Here is a 17,219-nt window from a genome sequence, read left to right as displayed (position 1 = left end):
GACTCTGTAGATTGTCTTGAGTAGTACAGTCATTTTGACACTGTTGATACTTCCAATCCAAGAGTGTGGTATATCTTTCCATCTGTTTGTGTTATCTTTGATTTCTTTCATCAGCAGCTTAGAATTTTCAGAGGACAGGTCTTTGATCTCTTTAGGTACATATATTTCTAGGTATCTTATTCTATTTCATGAGATGGTAAATGGGATGGTTTCCCTAATTTCTCTTTCTGATCTTTTATTATTATTACGTAGGAATGCAATCAATTTATGTGTATTAATTTTTTTTCCTGCAACTTTACCAAATTCATTGATGAGCTCTAACAGTTTTCTGGTAGCATCTTTAGGATTTTCTAGGTATACTATCATGTCATCTGCAAACAGTGACAGTTTTACTTCTTCCTTCCCAATCTGGATTCATTTTACTTCTTTTCCTTCTCTGATGGTCCTGCCTAGAACTTCCAAAACTATGTTGAATAAACGTGGTGAGAGTGGACATCCTTGTCTTGTTCCTGATCTTAGTGGAAATGCTTTCAATTTTTCACCATTCAGAATGATGTTAGCTGTGGGTTTGTCATATATGGCCTTTATTATGCCAAGGTAGGTTCCCTCTATCCCCACTCTCTGGACAGTCTTTATCTATAGGATAGAAAGACCAGAAACAAACCCAAGCACCCATGGTTAACTAATCTATTACAAAGGAGGCAAGAACATACAAAGGAGGTAGGAATGTACAATGGAGCAATAACTGGTACTAGGAAAACTGGACAGCTACAGGCACAAGAAAGAAATTAGAACATTTTCTAATACCATACACAAAAGTAAACTCAAAATGCATAAAAACCTACATGTAAGGCCAGACACCATAAAACTCCTAGAGGAAAACACTGGCAAAACACTCTTTGACATAAATCATGGCAACATCTTGTTAGATCCACCTTCTAGAATCATGACAATAAAAACTAAAATAAACCAATGGGATCTAATTAAACTCAAAATATTTTGCATAGCAAAGGAAACCATTAAAAAATTAAATGACAATCCATAGAAGTGGAGAAAATCTTTACAACCAATGCAACTACAAGGGCCTAATCTCCAAAATATACAAACTCATACAACTCAACAACAACAACAAAAGAACCCAATCAAAAAATGGGCAGAGGACCTAAATTGACATTTCTCCAAAGAAGACACATGGATCGCAAGCAGGCACCTTAAACAATGTTCAACATCACTAATTATTAAAGAAATTCAAATGAAAACTACAATGAGGTACCAGTCACAATGGCCATCATTAACAAGTCAGCAAGTAACAAATGCTGGAGCTGTGGAAAGGGTGTGGAGAAAAGGCAACCCTCCTTTACTGTTGGTGGCAATGGAAATTGACACAACCACTATAGAAAACATTATGGAGGTTCCTCAGAAAACTAAATGTAGAACTACCATATGATCCATCAATCTCACTCCTGAACATATGTCCAGACAAAATTACAATTCAAAAAGATACATGTACCACCATGTTCATTGTAGAATATGAACACTGCAGGCTATGTTCATTCACAACAGCCAAGACATGGAAACATTTAAATGCCCATCAACAGATGAATGGTATAAGAAAATGTGGGACCTATATACAATGGAATTCCATTCAGCCATAAAAAAAAGAGCAAAATAATGCCATTTGCAGCAACATGGATGCAACCAGAAGTTCTCATACTAAGAAAAACGAGTTAAGAAAGAGAAAGACAAATATCATATGATATCACTGACATATTGAATCTAGAATATGGCACATATGAACAATTTACAAAACAGAAACAGACTCACAGACATAGATAACAGGCTTGTGATTGACAAGGGGGAAGAAAGAGGAAGTGGGATGGATGGGGAGTTTGGGGTTGGTAGTTGCAAACTATTACATTTAGCATAGATAAGCAATGAGGTCCCACTGTACAGTACAGGGAACTATATCCAATCTCTTGGGATAGAACATGATGGAAGACAGTATGAGAAAAAGAATATATATATATTCTTTAATATATGCACACACACACACATATATATATATATACACGACTGGGACACTATGCTGTAGAGAAAAATTGATACAGCACTGTAAATCAATTATACTTTAATAAAAATTTAAAAAACAAATGGGACTACATGAAACTCAAAAGCTTCGATTTAAAGAGCAAAGCAAAAGAATCAATTAACAAAATGAAAAGACAAACTACAGAATGGTATATTTGAAAACCATATAACAGACAAGGGTTTTATATCCAAAATATATAAACAACTCAGGCAACTCAACCACAAATAACAAATAACTTGATTAAAAATGAGCCAAAAAAAAAAAAAGGGAGTTCCCGTCGTGACACAGTGGAAACGAATCCGATTAGGAACCGTGGGTTCAATCCCTGGCCTCGCTCAGTGGGTTAAGGATCCAGCATTGCCATAAGCTGTGGTGTAGGTCGAAAATGTGGCTCAGATCCTGCGTTGCTGTGGCTGTGGTGTAGGCCAGCAGCTACAGCTCCAATTAGACCCCTAGCATGGGAACTTCCATATGCTGCGGGTGCAGCAACAAAAAGACAAAAAAAAAAAAAAAAAAAAAAAAAATGAGCAGAAACGTGAATAGATGTTTTTCCAGTAAAAATATATAGCTGGCCAATAGGCACATGAAAAGATGTTCAATATCAGTAATACTCAGAGAAATGCAATCAAAACCACAATAAATTTCATCTCACACCAGTCAGCATGGCTATCATAAAAAGGCCTTATATAATAAATGTTGGCAAAGATATGGAGAAATGGGAATCCTTACACATTGTTAGTGGGAATGTAAACTGGTGCAGCCACTGTGAGAAACAGTATGAATGTGTCCCAAACAACTAAAATTAGAGCTACCATAAGATCCTCCAATTCTACTACTGGGTATTTATCTGAAGAAAATGAAAACACTCATTCAAAAAGACAAATGGGAGTTCCGGTCATGGCGCAGTGGCTAACGAATCTGACTAGGAACCATGAGGTTGCAGGTTCAGGTTCGATCCCTGGCCTTGCTCAGCGGGTTAACTATCCGGTGTTGCCTTGAGCTGTGGTGTAGGTAGCAGACGCGGCTCGGATCCCCTATTGCTGTGGCTCTGGCATAGGCCAGCAGCTACAGCTCCGATTCGACCCCTAGCCTGGGAACCTCCATATGCTGCTGGAGCTGCCCTAGAAAAGGCAAAAAGACAAATGTTCACAGCATCATTATTTAAAAGAGATAATGAAAGCAACTGAAGTGCTTATCAACATATGAATGAATAAAAAGCATGTGCTCTCTCTCTATATATATATGTATATATGCAATAGAATACCACTCCGTCATTAAAAAAAAAAAAAAAATGACATTTTCTCATTTGCAACATCCTGGATGGACCTGGAGGGTATTATGCTTATTAAAATAAGTTAGATAGAGAAAGACAAATACTGTATATTATCACTTACACGCAGAATCTAAAAAATAAAACAAATGAATGTAACAAAACAGAGGCAGGCTCACATACATGGACAATAAACTAGTGGTTACCAGTGGGGACAGGAAAGGGAGGAAGGGCAATACAGGTGTAAGGTAGCAAGAGGTACAAACTACTATGCATAAAATAAATAAGCTGGGGGGAGGCAGATCAAGATGGCGGAGGAGTAAGACGCGGCACTCACCTTCTCCCACAAACACGCCAAAAAAAAACATCTACATGTAAAACGACTCACACGGAACACCTAATGAATGCTGGCAGAAGAACTTAAAGCTCCAAAAAGGGCAAGAAACCCTCAACATAACTGGGTAGAACAAAAGAGAAAGAGAGAGAAAGAAAAGGAATCAGGCTGGGACTAGCATTCCAGAGAGGGAGCTGTGAAGGAGAAAAGGAGCCCACACCCCGGTGAAGCCATTTAACCTACCAGGAGATCAGCCAAGATGGAGGAACTTGAAGCCACTGAGGAAAGAACACCAGCTGGACTGAGGACCAAGCAGAGTGAGAGCCGCACAGATCATCTGCACCATTGGCTCAGACACCATAGCTTGAGAGGCTTGGGCAGGGGCTGGGCGCTGAGACTCAGGCTCCAGAGGTCAGTCCCAGGGAGAGGACAGGGGTTGGCTGTGTGGGGACAACCTGAGGGGCTAAGGAGCAGTGCGCCATGGGTGAGGCAGTGGTATCTACAGGCTGGGCAGTGGAACGCCATGGCAGGGGGACCCACAGGAGAAGCAAGGCGCCATTGTTGGGGAGGGTGAGAGGAGGAGGAGCGGGCCGCCGTAGGAATCTCCTGCGCATGCGTGCTCCTGCTCTCAGAGGGTGGGGTGTCTCTGGCATAGGCTGCAGGGGGCGCAGAGAGAAGTCATTTTCTCTGGCTACAGGAGAACAGGGGCTTCTTGTGCAGGCTCCAGGTGCCGGGAACCTCTTGTGTGGGCTAAGGGCAGCACTGAGCTAAGTGCGACATGGCGCCTCTTGCATGATCCACAGGCAGTGTCAGAGAAGGACCTGGGCGATCCTCTTGGAGGCCAGAGGGAGGTGTGGCCTGCACCACTGGGGACCTGTAAGTGGGCTCCACCAGCCGCCCCAGTCACCTCAGGGGTGCGCAAAAAAAAAAAAAAAAAAAAAAAAAGAGGGCTCTGTAACCGAGCTTCACATGATGTGGCTCTCACCCTACAGGTAACACACCTGCCCCGAGGCTGCCACTGCCAAACACTCTGGACAATGCCCCAATGCTTGATCATTATCCTTTCCCAACACCCTACAAATAGAAGCAGCTGGTGCAGCACCTCCTGTGGGGGCTAAGCAGAATGAGGTACTTCTTGTAGGGTCTACAGGTGGTGGGGGCAAACCACAGCAGTTATCTCTGACTCCAGAGTGGGCGTGGCCCACCATCACTAGTGGTCCCTGAACAGGCACCACCTGCAGACCCAAGCACTTCAAGGGTACTACAGAGGAGGGCTATTGTGACCAAACACCACCTGTTGTTGCTCTCGCACCCCTGGGAGCACACCAGCCCTTTAGCTGCCACTGCCAAATGCTCTGGACAGTGCCCACACACTTCATCTCTGTCACTTCCCAGGATCCTGAAACTAGGAGCTGCCTGTGCAGCACCTGCTCTGTGGGCTAAGTGAGACAGGGTGCTCCCTGAACTGTCTGCAGGTAGCAAGGGCAAAACACCACAGTTATCACTGACTCCAGAGGTCGGCAGGGCCTGCTACCACTAGGGGCCCCTGAACAGGCACCACTTGCAGCTCCAATCCCCTCAGAGGAGGGCACTGCAATCAAACACTACCTGTTGGGGCTCTCACTCCCCTGGGAACTCACACACCCTGCTGCTGCCACTGCCACATGCTCCGGGCACCTTGGAAATCTGCCTAGGCTCATTACCACTTCCCAGGGCCCTGCAACTAGGAGGAGCCCGCACCACCTTCCTGCAGGTCCTTGCTGCTCTTAAGAGCCCAAAAACCAGGCACTGACTACTAACCCTATCCATTGCCTCCTTCTCCCTGGACACACTCAGCACCCTGGGGATAACAGCCTGCTCACACCAAACAAAGAAACAACAAACATTTGAATGTTTTCCCACACCAAAAATAAATAGTAACCCCCCACAAAATACAAAGGGGAGCTCTTGCATACAAGTAGCCCTCCAAGACTACAGTGTGGCTTCCCTAAACTCACAGAAAAAGAAAACCATAAGCAAGGTGAAGAAGCTCAGGAACCAGTCCCAGTGAAAAGAACAGAATTCACATGAAGCAGCAAACAATGAAACAGACCTCTGCAGTCTGACAGACACTGAGTTCAAAAGGGACGTAGTGAAAATACCGAAGAAATTAAGGCTGAATATCAAGGAATTCAGAGTGGATATGAACAGTAATGCAGATTCCTTTAGACAGGAACTAGAAAATATAAGGAGGAACATAGAGAAATTAGAAAATTCATTTGCAGAGACACAAACTGAGCTAAAGGCAATAGAGAGCAAAAGGAATAATGCAGAGAAACGAATCAGTGACTTTGAAAACACATTAATGGAAATCACCCAATCAGGACAGCAGACAGAAAACCAACTGAAAAAACACAAAAGCAACATGAGAAATCTATGGGATAACAGAAAGTGGGCCCATCTACGCATGATAGGAATTCCAGAGAAGAAGAAAAAGAAAAGGGGATTGAAAACCTATTTGAAGAAGTTATGGCTGAAAACTTTGCAAATCTAAAGGATACTGATACCAAGATACAGGAAGCACACAGGGCCCAAAACAAGTTGAACCCAAATAGGACCACACCAGGACACAGTATAATAAAAATGGCAAAAGGTAAAGACAAAGAGAGGATTCTAAAGGCAGCAAGAGAAAACCAAAGCATTAATTATTACGGAACCCCCATTAGGCTATCAGCTGGTTTCTCTACAGAAACACTATGGGCCAAAAGGGAGTGGCAAGATATATTCAAAGTTCTGAAAGGAAAAAAAATTGCAGCCTAGAATACTCTATCCAGCAAGAATATCATTTAAAATAGAATGGGAAATAAAGAATTTCTCCAACAGACAAAGGCTAAAAGAGAACAGCAATACTAAACCCATTCTAAAGGAAATAATGAAGGGGCTTCTCTAAATAAAGAAAGAAAGAAAGAAGTAAGAAGGAACAGGATGGAGGAAACCACTGGAAAGCAATCACTTAAATAAGCCAGCATACAGATCTAAACATGAAGATGTTAAAAAAAAAAAAAAGACTTCAAAATCATGAAATGTGGGGAAGGAAAGTAAGAAAATATAGACTTTTTTCATTTGAATAATGTGTTTAAGCCTATATGACTTAAAGCAAGCAGATACAGGAAGAGGTTAACATACTTAAAAAACAGGGCAACCACAAATCAAAACCAAACATTACACTCACAAAAACTAAAAAGAAAAATACTCAAGCATAAAATAAATGAAATCATCCAACCAAAAAAAAAAAAAAAGGAAGGAAAGATAAACATAGAATCAACTGGAAAACAAGGCTTACAATGGCAATAAGTACATATCTATCAATAATCACCTTAAATGTCAATGGACTGAATGCTCCTATCAAAAGACACAGAGTGGCAGACTGGATTAAAAACCAAAAGCCTACAACCTGCTGTGTACAAGAGACTCACCTTCAGGCAAAGGACACATATAGATTGAAAGTGAGGGGATGGGAAAAGATATTTCATGCCAATGGGCAAGACAGGAAAGCAGTAATTGCAATCCTCATATCAGACAAAACTGACTTTAAAATGAAGACCATAAAGGCACACAAAGGACACTATTTCATGGTAAAAGGATCCACTCAAGAGGAGGATATTACAATCATCAGTATATATGCCCCTAATAGAGGAGCACCCAGATACCTCCAACAAATACTAGTAGACATAAAAGGAGAAACTGATGGGAATACAATCATAGTAGGAGACTTTAACACCTCACTCACATCAATGTACATATCCTCTAGGCAGAAAATCAATAAGGCAACAGAGATCCTAGAGGACACAATAGAAAAGTTAGACTTAATTGACATTCTGTGGATATTACTTCAAAAAAATCAGAATATACATTCTTCTCAAGTGAACATGGAACATTCTCAAGAATTGATCACATACTGGGGCACAAAGCTAACCTCAAAAAATTTTAAAGTATGGAAATTATTTAAAGTATCTTCTCTGACCACAATGACATGAAAGTAGAAATCAACTACAGGAAAAGAAATGAGAAAAAACTAACTACATGGAGACTAAACAACATGCTACTAAAAAACCAATGGGTCAATGAGGAAATCAAGAAGGAAATTTAAAAAATCCCGTAAAAAAGGAAATTAAAAAAACAGTATGGAGATGCCTCAGAAAACTAAAAATAGAATTACCATTTGATCCAGCAATCCCACTCCTGGGCATCTATCCAGAGAAAACCATGACTCAAAAAGATACATGTACTCCAATGTTCATTGCAGCACTATTTGCAATAGCCAAGACATGGAAACAACCTAAATGTCCGTCAACAGAAGAATGGATAAAGAAGATGGGGTACATATACACAATGGGATATTATTCAGCCATTAAAAGGAAAGAAATAACAGCATTTGCAGCTACATGTATGGACCTAGAAATATCATGCTAAGTGAAGTCAGTAAGACAGTAAAACACCAACATCAAATGCTATCGCATGTGCAATCTAAAAAAAGGACACAACGAACCTCTTTACAGAATAGATACTGACTCACAGACTTTAAAAACTTAAGGTTTCCAAATGAGACAGGTTGTGGGGGTGGGGGGATGCACTGGGAGTTTGGGATGGAAATGCCATAAAATATGGTTGTGATGATTGTTGTATAACAATAAATGTAATAAAATTTATTTAGTAATTTAAAAAAAAGATCCTGGGAGTTGCCATCGTGGCTCAACAGAAGGAAATCTGACTAGCATCCACGAGGACGCAGGTTCACTCAGTGGGTTAAGGATCTGGCGGTGCCATGAGCTGAGGTGCAGGTCGAAGACGAGGCTCAGATCCCACATTGCTGTGGCTGTGGTGTAGGGTGGCAGCTATAGCTCTGATTAGACCCCTAGCTTAGGAACCTCCATATGCCAAGGGTGTGGCCCTAAGAAGCAAAAAAAAAAAAAAAAAAAAAAATCAATTCTGAACCACAAAGGAAACTGTAGACAAAATAAAAAGACAACCAGGACAACCTACAGATTGGGAGAAAATTACTGCAAATCATAGATCAGATAAGGGGTAAATATCCAAAATATATAAAGACCTCAGTCAACTTAAATAAAAAATCTGAATGAAAATGGGCAAAAGAACTAAATGGGCAGTTTTCCAAACAGGATGTCAAAATGGCCAACAGGCACATGAAAAGATGCTCAATATCACTCAACATCAGGAAAATGCAAATCAAAACCACAATGAGGTATTACTTCACATCTGTTTAAATGATTACCATCAAGAAGACAAGAAACAACAGGTGTTGGCAAGGATGTGGTGAAAAGAGAATCCTTGTGCCTTTTTGATGGGAATCTTAAGTGCTCCAACCACTATGGAAAACGTGGAGATTCCTCAAAAATTTGAAAAAGACCAACCATATGATACAACAATTACACTTCTGAAAACAGGATTTCAATAGACACACACACACACACACACACACACACACCTCAAAAAAAGATGAAGAAAAAACATATATACACTCTCATATATACTGCAGCAGTATTCACATTAGCCAAAATAGGGGAGCAACTCAAATGCCCATCAACAGATGAATGGATAAAAGATATGTGGCACATATACACAACAGAATATTATTCAGTCATGAGAAAGGAGGGTATCCTGCCAATTGTGACAATGTGGATAGACCTTGAGCACATTATGCTAAGCGAGATAAGTCAAAGACATGTACTGTATAATATAGCTTATACATGGGATGTAACAAAAGTCACACCTGTAGAAAACAGAGTCAAATGGTGGTTACCAGGGGAATGGGGGGGAAGTGATAAGGTTTATAGTGCTTGAGGATACAAACTTATAACAAGTAGTAAATAAGCCATTGAGATCTAATGGACAGTGTCATGATAATAGACACTCATATTGCACTGGAATCATGAAATGTCGTTAAGTAAAACTACAGTATCATATTACAATATATAAATGTATCAAATAATATACTGTATACATTAAGTTTACAGAATGTTACATGTCAAATTTATTCAATAACAATTTTTTTAAAAAAAGAAAATGCACCCTATGGAATGTGAGAAAACATGTGCAAATATATGACAAGGGGTTAATACTCAAAATATGTACAGAACTTCTACCACACAAAAGGAAAGAAATAAATAACTCTTTAAAAATAGGGAAAGGAGAGTTTCCACTGTGGCTCAGCGGTAACAAACCCAACTAGTATCCATGAGGATGCGAGTTCAGCCACTGGCCTCATTCAGTGGGTTATGGATCAGCATTGCTATGAACTGAGGTGTTAAGCCACAGATACAGCTCTGATCTAGCTTTGCTGTGGCTGAGGCTTCAGCTGGCAGCTGTAGCTCCATCTCGACCCCTAGCCTGAGAACTTGCATATGCTACACCTGCAGCCCTAAAAAAATAAAATAAAATAACAAATAAATAAATAAATGGGGAAAGGACCTAAATAGACATTTCTACAAAGAAAATATGCAAATGGCAAACAGGCATATGAAAAGTATTCAACATTAGTAATCATCAAGGAAATGCAAATCAAAACTGCCATGAGGTATCACTTCACTCTTGTTAAAACAGCTGGGGTTTTTTTGTTGTTGTTAACAAGAGTTGGCAGAGATATGAAGTAAAAAGAAACTTCTGTTACTATTGGCAGGAATGAAAATTAGTACAGCCATTATGGAAAAGAGTATAGCATTTCCTCAAAGAATTAAAACTAGAAGTACAATATAGTCCAGTAACCCATTTTCTGAGTATTTATCCAAAGAAACGGAAATCAAGATGTTGAAGGGATATCTGCACTGCCATGATTACATCAGCATTATTCACAATAGCCAAGATATGGAAACAATCTAAATTTCCACTGAAGATGAACAGATTAAAAAAATACACATATAGTACATATTTTATTTATAAATATATATAGAGAGAGAGAGAGAGACAAACACATATATTCCATACAGCCTTTTAAAAGAATTCTATCATTTTGAAAACATGGATGAACCTGGAGAACACTATGCTAAGTTAAATAAGCCAGACACAAAAAACAAATACTCTATGATCTCATTTATACATGAAATTTAAAGTATCCAAACCCACAGAAGCAGAGAGCAGAATGATGATTGCCAGGGGCAGGGAGGAGATAAAAGTGGGGAGGTAACAGTAAAAGGGAACAAAGTTTCAGGTATGCAAGATATTGTATGTTAGGTTTGGAGATCTAATATACAATATAATGCCTGGAGCTGACAATACTGTATTGTACGTTAAAAATTTTCCAAGGGGGTAAGTATTCTTGCCATTAAAAATATAATATGGAAACATTATGAAATGGAAAACACTCATGATTTTTTTTTTTGGTCTTTTTAGGGCAGCACCCAGGTCACATGCTAGTTCCCAGGCTAGGGGTCGAATCAAAGCTATAGCTGCTAACCTACACCACAGCCACAGCCACGCTAGATCTGAACCAGATCTGAGATCTACGCCACAGCTCATGGCAATGACGGATCCTTAACCCAGTGAGCAAGGCCAGGGATGGAACCTGAGTCCTCATGGATGCTAGTCAGATTCATTTCCACTGAGCCATAATGGGAACTCTCAATGAACTGGAAACTTTCAAAGGTAATAAATATGTCTATGGACCTGATGGTACTGATGGTTTCACAGGTGTACATACTTTTATCCCCAAATTCATCAAGTTGTAGACATTCAACATGTAGAGCCTTTGCATGTCAAACATACTCCAAAAAAAGGGGGTTTTCTTAAAAAGACATATTCTCAGCAATCTACTCAGTGGCTCAGAAAAATTCAATTGAAAAATGCGGTTTTTGCCAATAAAAGTCCTGATTACAGTCATAATAAAATGTTAGTGTAAACTCTGTCTCAAATGATTGACAAAAGTTGCCAGTGAGGTTCAACGTGTGAATGTTTTCAGAAGTAAAAGAAACTCGTTTAAGGAAGCTGAAAGGGTAGCCTGGAGAGAGAGAAGGGAAAGGGAGAAAGGGAGGGAAAGAGGAATCACAAAAGGGAAGAAAAGAGAGGGAAGAGGGAAAGAGAGATGAAAGCAAAGGGGAAGAGAAAGTCAGGAGGAAGATGGAGGAAGGGAGAATGAGGGGATGGGAGGGGAAACGGAGGAGGAGGGGAGGGAGACAAAAATGAAGAGAAGGAGGAAGGAAGAAGATTTAGTCAAACCAACATTAATGGGATTTAAAATCAGAAAATGATGATGGGTAACCTGATACCAGATGGGAATGTGGAAGAAAAAAAAATGGTATCACTCTGTAGTTGTTCAAAAAATGGTATCACTCTGTAGTTGTTCATAATCTTAGAAAAACGGTCTGTAACAAACTGACTTGAGAAGAAATCAGCTTGGCTGCACAATGAGGTAATAACTCCTGCACCTTCTCTATAAGAAAATGCTTTTATATCAGAGACATCCCTCCCACTGAGTAGGGCAGCAATCTCTGTGGTTCTCTAAGAGAAGCAGCAGCAGAATTCTGCTCACTAGTGGAGAATGTTATGCAAGCTGTGTCCTCAGAGGCATATTATCTTTCAAACTTCTCTCTTCTTTGCTTATAAGAAAGCTTTTTGGGATTCCCATTGTGGCTCTGTGGTAACGAACCCAACTACCATCCATGAGGACTTGGGTTTGACCCCTGGCCTTGCTCAGTGGGTTAAGGATCCAGTGTTGACATGAGCTGTTGTATAGGTTGCAGATGGAGCTGTATCTAGCATTGCTGTGGCTGCGGTGTAGGCAAGAATTAGACCCTTAGCCTAGGAACTTCCATATGCCACAGGTGTGGCCCTAAAAAGCAAAAAAAAAAAAAAAAAAAAAAAAAAAAAAAAGACTTATTGCTGATAACCAATTAAGGGAAAAAAAAATCAGTAAATCAGTGAGGTGTCACATGAATCCATTATTTCTTTACCTGGAAAATCGACATGAATGCTCCATCTTTCACAGTAAAAAGTCCTGATTGCAAACAGATGGTGTTTTGATGATAACATACTCTCAAAGAAACATTATAGAAAATAGCACCCACCAGACAAAATCAAATTTAAGTTATAAAAAGTGTAAGTGGAGAAAAGTTTATTTAGTAATGTACCAGCGTCTATATTTCTGTTGATCTTTCCAAAAGTAAATCCTAAGACAAAGGTTCCAGGCAAGTAGTTTATTGGGGAAATGAAGGGAATGAGGACAGAGAAAGGAAGGGAAGTATTCCAACAAAGAGTGAATTGTCAAGCCAGCTACCACTGTGGGAAAATGGTACCAATTGCTCTAGAGAATCTCAAGGTCGTCAAGAAGACAGCCCAGAATTATCCCACTATTACAGGCAAGGTAGCTGAGATATTGATATTACAATTCCCATCTGTCCATAGTTGGGAGTTTCTACGGAATGTGGAGGTCATTAATTTCTCCAGCACTTCTGGCCTGGAAGAATCAAAAATGGGCAGCCAAAGCAGGTTTCCCATTTATGCAGGGGGGAAAAAAAAACCTCAGGAAAATAAATGTAAAAGCTGGCAGGTGAACTGAAGTGGAAACTAGGGGGAAATACAGAAAGGATATGGACCAAGAACCAATGACATCTGATACACTGGCTAACACCACCTCCAAGAATTCTGTGAGGAAATATCTCAGCTGAGAGTTACAATGACAGGAGAGGCTAAGAAAAAAGGAAGGCAAGGAGGATACTCCATAAGTTAGCTCTCCACAGCTGCAAAAGTAAATTAATCTCCTGGGGTCCCTCACTGCACAGGGCTTATTTTTCCCACTGGTAGTTATTAAGACAGAGTGTTCTCTGCAGTTGAGAGAGTAAAATTATTCACCCAACAAAAATATATGACCTTCCATTGTGTGCCTAAGCAACTTGATGTGACCATGACAAAAGGTTAAGGACAAGAAATGGTGAGGAAAGTGTAAAAAAGAAAAATAGTAACAATAATAACACTAAGTTAAAGCTGTTTTGCAAGGGTCCATTTTTTTGCCAATTTTGAATATCCTGTCAAGGAGAGAAAAAAACATCAAAGCTGTTCAAAGATAGGAAACGAGCTGATAATCTTTGAGATGAAACTCCTTCACAAACTGGTGCTAGAAGGAGAGGAAATGAGTTCTGCTAAAAGACCTGTACCTCCATTGAGATGAGGAAGCCTTAGGGCCCAACCCCTAAAGAAATAGCAGGTAAAGCTGTGAAATGCTCTGCTTGGGCCTCTCTGAGACATGGGAGGTCTACCCTCAAGGCAAATGTTTGAGGCTCACAGTGCCCAACCACAAACAAGAAAAGAAAAGATCTGGAGTTCCCGTCATGGCACAGCGGAAACGAATCCGACTAGGAACCATGAGGATGCGAGTTCAATCCCTGGCCTCACTTAGTGAGTTAAGGATCTGGCATTGCCATGAGCTGTAGTATAGGTCGAAGATGCGGCTCAGATCCCATGTTGCTGTGGCTGTGGTGTAGGCCGGCAGCTGCAGTTCTGATTGAACCCCTACTCTGGGAACCTCCATATGCCACAGGCCCTAAAAAGACAGAAGGACAGACAGACAGACAGAAAGAAAGAAAGAAAAGAAAAGAAAAGATCTATAAAAGACTAAGGGAGGTCTTGGGAGAGGACTGATTCCTGGTGGAACTGCACACTCCAATATGGCTGAGGTCACATCATACCTCCCGCCCATCTCCTCTTTCTGGAGAATCAGAGGTGATTCTATTCCCAAAACCCACAACCAAGCACTCACTAGAGACCCAGTGAACAGCTTCTGATGTCACGGTTGACACACTCTGCATTACTATTACAGACTTGCCCTGAAACAACTGGAAGGCACTCTGAGTTGGCTTACAGACTGATTAGATACCAGGCCAACCCCAAGAAGTTTGGGGCTGCAAAAGGTAGTATATTCCACTCTACGGGAAGACAAGGGTAGAAGGCATCAGGGTCTCCAGAGAAGGGAGGGCCCAGGGGAAGGGACTACCTGGTATGGAACAGCCTCCTAACACAGTTCTCCTTCTGGAAGTGGTAACTCAATCCTCATGGATCCTCACTACCAGGAGGCTCTGCTTATAATCCCTCCATCCTCCAGCAAACACAGAAAGATCTTCACCCTATTTCTACTCCTTCACTCCTTGATGGGTTTTGTAGAGAAGACCAACCCCTCTCTCCAGGAAGATCAAACACTGACAGAGATACTTCAGGTCCGGATTCTCCTCTGGTCCATGTAAGGGAATGAGGTAATGCTTAGAGGAGAAAATAATCATGAAAGAACTACAAAAACTACTACCCTCTAAATAAGGCTCCCTTTTACTTTACTTTGTATTCTTCAGCTAACAATTTCTAAGCAGTACACTGTTTCAGGATCAAGACAAGGTTGTACAGGTTACCTTATTCAGAGTCTTCAACCCTTTGGTGAAAATGTTACTGTGCCCATTTTACACTTGAAAGAACTGGAAGTAGTTTGTATAATTGACAAAGTTTTCAGAATTGGCCAATTATGACTTGTAATTCAACCCTACACTCCTTACTCCAAATCCCTTGCTTCTCTATATGCTGTAGGTGCCTACCCCTTCTCAGAAGTGGGAAAGTTGTTCTTGTTTTCGAGAGCTTTACAGAAATGGGACAAGTGTGACATCTCCTGTCCAGACAAAATGAAGAAAATGGGAGTTCCCTTCATGGGAATGCACAGCAGAAACAAATCTGACTAGGAACCATGAGACTACAGGTTCGATCCCTGGCCTCACTCAGTGGGTTAAGGATCTGGCACTGCCGTGAGCCATGGTGTATGTCGCAGACGTGGCTCTCATCCTACGTTGCCATGGCTCTGGCCTAGGCCAGCAGCTGTAGCTCTGACTGGACCCCTCACCTGAGAAGCTCCATATGCCACAGGTGTGGCCCTAAAAAGAAAAAAAAAAGATGAAGAAGAAGAAAATGGATGTACTATTGAGAGAGCAGGCCAATAATGCTTCTACACCATTGTGCCTTGTTAGCCCTGGAACAAAAGTAAAATATTAGAGAAATGTCTTTCCTGCAGCTTATATATATCTAAGGACCAGGCTAATCTAGATCAGGTCTATCCAATCTTTCCAAGGTAAGATGGAAGCGAGGGTGTAGTTTATTTTGTTTGGCTTTGTTAATTAACTCAGTCCAAACATCCTGTATACCTAGCACAGCTTTGACACCACTGTATGCATATTCCCACTCCCTCTGCCACAGCACTTTCTGCAGCTGATTCATGGGAATCTGCCTGCTTCTCTAGAAAGATCCAGCTTCCCCTTGTGCCAAATAAACACTGCTGCTGCTCTATATAGAGGAGGGAAATAATAAAAGGTAAGTAACAGGAATTCTCTTGCATTACAGCTGGTTAGGGATCCAGGATCATCACTGCAGCAGCTTTAGTCATTACAAGTGATGAGCTTCAGGTTCCATCCCTGCCCAGGAACTTCCATGTGCTGGAGGTATAGCCAAAAAACAAAGGTAAGTAACACACAATACAGTCTTATGAGAAATATATTTTTTTCATTCACTGTCAATTCAGTTACGTCAAGCATGAAATGGTGACGACACACAGAGAAGCCTTTTTCACAGCTTTCATGTTTTCTAAGGAAGATTTTTCAGACTCTCAAAGCAGAAAAACTGCCCTGAGAGGGAATTGGCTTGCATCTTTTGGCTTCATGTAGAAGTGACAAACTATCCAACTGATGTTCTCATCTGAAAGCTAGAGGTAACTGCAATATCACCTCTACATCTATAAAGTCGTGATATAATGTGTTCTCAAGGTATACTTAGAAGGAAGCAGGTTATGATTGTTCATGTTGTGGCTCAGGGGGTTACAAACCTGACTAGAATCCATGAGGATGCCAGTTTGATCCCTGGCCTTACTCAGGGAATTAAGGATCCGGTGTTGCCGTGAGCTATAGTGTAGGTTGCAGATTTGGCTCAGCTCCCTCATTGCTCTGGCTGTGGTGTAGGCCAGCAGCTACAGGTCTAATTCAACCCCTAGCCTGGGAACTACTATATGCTGCAGGTACAGCCCTAAAAAGCAAAAAAATAAAAGAAGAAGAAAGCATGTTAGAATGAAAATGGTTTAAAACCATATGAGGCTACTCCCTTTTTCATATAAAGAAAATTATGCTTATATTCACGAGAACACTCCATAGAGCCACTATGCAACTTTGTCTTGATACTGAACCTAGAATTTCCATCCCATCCTCCCTCTCTGCTACTTTAATATCCACAACTGTGGCACCATGATTACCTTTGGCAGTCAGAGTAAACCACCTAGTGTGGGGCTTATCCTTTTGCCCAGAACATTCAAGCTCCCATTACTTCCTTTGAATGGATTCCTCTCAAGTCTGAGCAGACACTCTCAAAGACTCAGATCATTTGGAGCCTTTTCTTGTAAAATCCACTTCCTAAATTTTCATCTCACAGGATTTTAGAAGTTGAAATGAAGTAATTTGTGTATACCTCCATATTTTCTGTGAATGTTCCTATGTTGGTAACAGTGCAGACAATCATTTCTTTTT

At 40.8% G+C, this 17,219-nt stretch overlaps 1 protein-coding gene across 5 annotated transcripts in view; it reads right to left on the bottom strand.

The window, feature by feature from the left end:
* Positions 1 to 17,219, bottom strand: part of LOC100155381 (olfactory receptor 4S2-like) — a 348,453-nt gene that overhangs the window by 270,785 nt on the left and 60,449 nt on the right. For 2 of the 5 annotated variants that reach the window (XM_084969329.1, XM_084969327.1), the window contains exon 1: positions 3,937 to 4,273. The exons of 1 other annotated variant lie outside the window; for it this stretch is intronic. The gene's annotated coding sequence lies outside the window, so the exon portion shown is untranslated. Of the gene's footprint in view, positions 1 to 3,936; positions 4,502 to 17,219 lie in introns of those variants that run through there. 2 more of the 5 variants (XR_014810897.1, XM_084969328.1) reach the window with 2 other exon arrangements.

This window comes from Sus scrofa, chromosome 7, assembly GCF_054392235.1.
Source record: "Sus scrofa isolate SSC_HxYL_T2T_F1_AM1 chromosome 7, Sscrofa_HxYL_maternal_Yorkshire_Landrace_v2.0, whole genome shotgun sequence".
Classification (NCBI taxonomy): Eukaryota; Metazoa; Chordata; class Mammalia; order Artiodactyla; family Suidae; genus Sus; species Sus scrofa.
The sequence above is the reverse complement of the archived record's forward strand: the minus strand, read 5'-3'. Positions and strand labels throughout refer to the sequence as shown.